Raw genomic sequence first — 5,703 nt, 5'->3', positions numbered from 1 at the left:
ATCAATGAATTGGAGCATTTTTTCACGTTTGTTGGCTTTTTGAATCTCTTCTTTGGTGAATATTCTGTTCATATCCTCTCCCCATTTTAGAGTTTTGTTTTTTTTTAAAAAAAACTTTATTTATTTATTGGTTAGAGACAGCCAGAAATTGAGAGGGGGAGGGGTGAGAGAGAGGGAGAGAGACAGAGAGACACCTACAGCCCTGCTTCACCACTCGTGAAGCTTTCCCCCTGCAGGTGGGGACTAGGGGCTTGAGCCTGGGTTCTTGCACACTGTAACATGTGCTCTTAACCAAGTCGCCACCACCCAGCCCCACTCTCCCCATTTTTGGATGGTGCTTTGCACGTATACAATCCTGAGCCAATTTTTAAAAGTTTTATTTATTTATTTTCTTAGTGGATAGAGACAGCCAGAAACCAAGAGGGAAGTGGGGGAGAGAGGGAGATAGGAGGAGAGACATCCGTAGCCCTGCTTCACCACTTGCAAAGCTTTCCCTTTGCAGGTGGGGTCCAGGGGCTTGAACCTGGGTCCTCGCACATTGTAACATGTGCACTCAACCAGCTGTGCCACCACCCGCCCCCCACCCCAGTTTCTTTTTCTTTTTAATTCAGAAAGAAAGAGAAACAGAGGAGCAGAAACACCACAGCACTGCTCCACCATCCACAGAGATCGCAGGGTGCTTTCCATGGTGCTGCCGTGTGGACCCAGAATTCATACCCAGGACCTCGAGCTGAGGTTTTGAAAGATGCCCAGAGCCATGTTCAAGGTTCTGGGTTTATTTTCTATTTGGTCTCCCTGACTAGCAAGCATTACGGAGCGATAGCTTCTGTTAGTGTGGGAGTGACATAGGGGCGAGACGTCACATGCAGTAGGGTGAGCCGGGAGGGTGGGACTCTGGGGCTGGGTGGGGGGAGGGCATTAGCGGGCAGCACCAGCGACACAGACCCACTGCTGGTTGATTTCCAGGTGTGTACCAGGAACCAGGGACCCGGCAGCCTGTGGGGCCATCACTTCTCTACGCAGCCGTCCTGCCTTGAGGGTGAAGCTGGGGAGACACAGGAGCCCTTCCGGAACTTTCTCAGAGCGCCTGGCTTCTCATGATCTCATTCGGGGGAAAAAGAAACTTGGCTTTCTCCACCCCCGGCTTCCTCCTCCGGCAGGTAGACCGGGAATGCTCATCACATGCCAGCGGGTAGAAACAGGAGCTGGTGTTGGGGTGGGTTTCTGGCACAGGTCAGGGCCAGGTAGGACTTGGCACGAGTTGGCAGGATCCTCTTGTCAGAGGGAATGGTACTTTGGGCCAGTATGTGTCTGCTTGCTCTTTCTTTCTTTCTTTCTTTCTTTCTTTCTTTCTTTCTTTCTTTCTTTCTTTCTCTTCCTTCCTTCCTTTCTCTTCTTTCTTTCCTTTCCCTTCCTCCCTCCCTCCCTCCCTCCCTTCCTTCCTTCCTTTCTTTTTTCTTTTTTTCTCTGTTTCTCCTTTTCTTCTTTAAATGTAATGTAAATGATTAAGTGCACGTGGCACAAAGTGCAAGGACCCGCATAAGGATCCCGGTTCGAGCCCCCAGCTCCCCACCTGCAGGGGAGTCGCTTCACAGGTGGTGAAGCAGGTCTGCAGGTGTCTGTCTTTCTCTCCCTCTCTCTGTCTTCCCCTCCTCTCTCCATTTCTCTCTGTCCTATCCAACAACGACATCAATAACAACAACAACAATAACTACAACAATAAAACAACAAGGGCAACAAAAGGGAATAAATAAGTATTTTTAAAAAGTAATATAAATAAGTGTGTGTTTCATTTTTTTTAAAAGATTTATTTATTTATGAAGAAGATAGGAGGAGAGAAAGAGAGAGAGAAAGAATCAGACATCTCTCTGGCATATGTACTGCCAGGGATTGAACTCAGGACCTCACACTTTAGAGTCCAGTGCTTAATCCACTGTGCCACTTCCTGGACCACATGTATCATTATTTTAAAATATTTTATTTATTTATTTACTGGAAAGTGTTAGAGAGAAATCAAGAGGGATATGGGGAGATAGAGAGACACCTGCAACACTACACCACTTTGCAAAGCTCCCCCCCCCCACAGGTGGGGGCTGGGGGTTTGAATGTGTTCTTGTATACTGTAACATGTGCACTCAACCAGGTGTGCTACCACCGTGTCAGTTCCTTCTTTGCTTCCTTCCTTCTTTCCTTCCTTCCTTCCTTCTTCCTTGATGAGACAGAGAGAAATTGAGAGGGGAGGGGAAGATAGAGAGGGAGAGAGACAGAGAGACACCTGCAGCATTGTTTCACCACTCGTGAAGCTTTCCCCCTGCAGGAGGGGACCAGGGGCTTGAACCTGGATCACATATAGTAATATGTGTGCTCAGTGGTGTGCGCCACTGCCGGGCCCCTGGACCGGCCTATTTCAAAGACTCCTTGTTTGCTTTATAAACTATTTGTTGGTGGCTGGGGAGACAGCATCATGATTCTGCAAAAGACTTTCCTGCCTGAGGATCTGAGACCCCAGGTTCAATCCCCAGCACCACCATCAGCCAGAGCTGAGCAGGGCTCTTCTCTCTTATTAAAATAAAATCAATAAAATACTTAAAATTAAAAAATAATAAACTAGATGTTGGATTTTCTGGTGAGGAGTGTGTCTTTGCAGGTGGGAGATGGAAAGAGAGAGAGAGGGAGAGGGAGAGAGGGAGAGAGAGAGAGAGAGAGAGAGAGAGAGAGAGAATATCATCAGCTCCCTGGGCGGAGCTTCTGTGTAGTCTCCTGTTCTCAGGGCTGCTTGTTTAAAACCCTGCTGTCTGTTTTTATTAGGGAATTCCACCAGGAGAAAGCATGTTTGCATAGGCTCTCATTCTGATGACATGGAATAATAAAATATGCAAACATCACTTCCCAGCCCCTCTCTGGGCCAGGGAGCTGGCAGGCTGGGGCTGGGCCTGGGAGTCTGTTACTCCAGATGCTTCCAGATCTGTCCTACCTCTGCTTTCTTTCTTGCCTTTAAAAAAATCAGATAAGGCAGAATGCATTTCAAAACATGGGATGTGGGGGCCAGATGGTGACTCATCTGGTTAAGTGCACATACTACCATGTACAAGGACCCAGGTTCAAGCCTCTGGTCTCCACCTCCAAGGCGGGAAGCTTCAGAAGCAGTAAAGCAGTAAAGCAATAATAGCAACAGAAAAAAGAAAAAAAAGAAAAAAGAAAGACATTCTCCAAATAATAAATATGAGAATAAAATTGGCAATCTTGAACCATCTTTTAAAAAAAAATTATCATCTTTATTTATTTGGATAGAGACATCCAGAAATCGAGAGGGAAGGGGGTGATAGAGAGGGAAAGAGAGAGAGCTGCAGTCCTGCTTCACCACTTGTAAAGCTTTCCCCCTGCTGGTGGGGACCAGGAGCTTGAACCTGGGTCCTTGCGCACTTAACATGTGCGCTCAGCCAGGTGTGCCACCATCTGGCCCCAGTCTTTTTTTTTTTTTTTTAAAAAAGCTGAGCACTACTTAGCTCTGGTTTATGGTGGTGTGGAGGATTGAGCTTGGACTTTGGAGCCACAATCTCTTTGCATAAACATTATGCTATCTACTGCCACCCTCCTTCAGTTATATAGAAATCAAACTCAATGAACGTGTCAGTGGAAAGGGGACTGATCAAATGGATCCAAGAGAGAAACACACACACACACACACACACACACACATACACACACACACACTTCAATCACTCCTTAACTCCACACCCTTCACAAGAGGATGGTTTGAATGCAGTAGAGCTGGCTCCAGGGTTCTGGCTAAACATAACCATGTTAGATTGTCATCAAGCCTCCCTGCTTCTTTCTTGCAGGAGTTTGAGAAGCACAGCAGAGCAGTGGCAAGAGGTTCTCAGGGTTCAGCAGAAACAACCACCTGCCTTGGACCAGGGAGTTCCAGAAAACAAGCAGGCTGGCCTTTCTGGAAAAGGAAGATTCTTCTGGAAGTCAGGACTTAGCATGACCTCTCTGAGAGACAACCAGCTTTGCTGTTCCCCAGATTGGGGGGTGGGGGTGGGGTGCTGCCTGCTAGTCTGTGCATAGGATATGGTGTGAAGAACGGCCCAGCACCGAGTGTAAGAAGGCATCGCTAGGAGCCTTGCTCAAAAGGAAAAACAAGGGCTGGAAGTGAGCTTAAACAACACAGTCTTTCTGGGCTTGGGAGACGGCACAGCAGAAGTACACACAGGCCCTGCATGTGAGGGGCCCCAGGTTCAATCCCCGGCACCTGCAGTAGCCAGAGCTGAGCAATGATCTGGTCTAAATCAATCAATCAATCAATCAGTCAATCAATCAATCATTCTTTCATTAGTGAGAAACATGTTTGAAGGAAATCTTTAGTTTTTTTTACTTATTTCATTAAAAAATTTTTTTTTATCTTTATTTAATTTCCCTTTTGTTGCCCTTATTGTTTTATTGTTGTTGTAGTTATTATTGTTGTTGTAGTTATTATTGTTGTTGTTATTGATGTTGCTGTTGGACAGGACAGAGAGAAATTAAGAGAGGAGGGGAAGACAGAGGGTGGAGAGAAAGACAGACACCTGCAGACCTGCTTCACTGCCTGTGAAGCGACTCCCCTGCAGCCGGGGGCTCGAACCGGGATCCTTAGCCAGTTCTTGTGCTTCACGCCACATGCACTTAACCCACTGAGCTACTGTCCGACTCCCTTACTTATTTCATTTTAATGAGGGAAAGATACATAGATGTATAGATAGACAGACAGACAGATAGATAGTTCAGCATCACAGTCGTGCTCGACTCTGGTTGATGGTGGTGCTAAGGATTGAACTGGGGACCTCAGAGCCTTAGGCATGAAGGTCTTTTGCAGAACCATTATGCTAACTCCCCAGCCCAGGAAACTGTTTTTGTGAACCACACTTGGGGGTAGGAAGGTATCATTTATGCCAGAACAGAGACTATATTACAGAGGGAGAGGGCAGTTTAAGATGAGCCAGAGACTTTTCTTTGCCAGGGCAGAGGACAACTGTAGCTCTGATCACTATTTGGGACCCATTTTTGGCTGGTCAAAAGAAAAGTGGATTGGGTGTGGTCAAAGAAAAGTGGATTGGGTGTGGTCCTCCTTTCTCTGCCTCGAAGAGTCATCTTCAACTTTTATTTTTTTTTAATCATAGGACATTGTCATTGACTTACTTTGCTGACAGTGACCTGAGTGAATGGTGAGGACAAGAGGACTGCCTTTAAGATTTATTTATTTATTTTTATTGGTGATTTAATGTTGATGTACAAAAGTACAACATAACAGGTACAACTCCACACTATTCCTACCACCAGATTTCTGTGTCCCCACTCCCTCCACTGTAAGTTATAGCAGTTCTCTCAAGGCTGCAGATATGAGTCAACTGTTATTTCTACAACCATAAAATTTTATTTATTTGTTTAATTTTATTTTGCCTCCAGTGTTATCTCTGGGGCTTGGTGCTGGCACTACAAATCCACTGTCTGGTGATCATATTTTCCATTAAAATTTTTTATTATCTTTATTTATTTATTGTATAGAGACAGCCAGAAATTGAGAGGGAAGGGGGTGATAGAGAGGGAGGGAGAGAGAGACACCTGCAGCCCTGTTTCACCACTTGTAAAGCTTTCCCCTTGCAGGTGGGGACCACAGGCTCAAACCTGGATCCCTGTGCACTGTAACATGAGCACTCTACCGGG

General features: G+C 46.0%; 1 long non-coding RNA gene across 1 annotated transcript in view; it reads left to right on the top strand.

Moving 5' to 3' along the window:
* Positions 1-5,703, top strand: part of LOC132542656 (uncharacterized) — a 17,760-nt gene extending 12,057 nt beyond the window's left edge. The window contains exons 2-3 of the long non-coding RNA XR_009553620.1: positions 967-1,160; positions 3,843-5,703. This is a non-coding gene — a long non-coding RNA (uncharacterized LOC132542656). The remainder of the gene's footprint in view (positions 1-966; positions 1,161-3,842) is intronic.

This window comes from Erinaceus europaeus, chromosome 13 (assembly GCF_950295315.1).
Source record: "Erinaceus europaeus chromosome 13, mEriEur2.1, whole genome shotgun sequence".
NCBI lineage: Eukaryota > Metazoa > Chordata > Mammalia > Eulipotyphla > Erinaceidae > Erinaceus > Erinaceus europaeus.
This window is presented reverse-complemented; position numbering and strand designations above follow the sequence as displayed.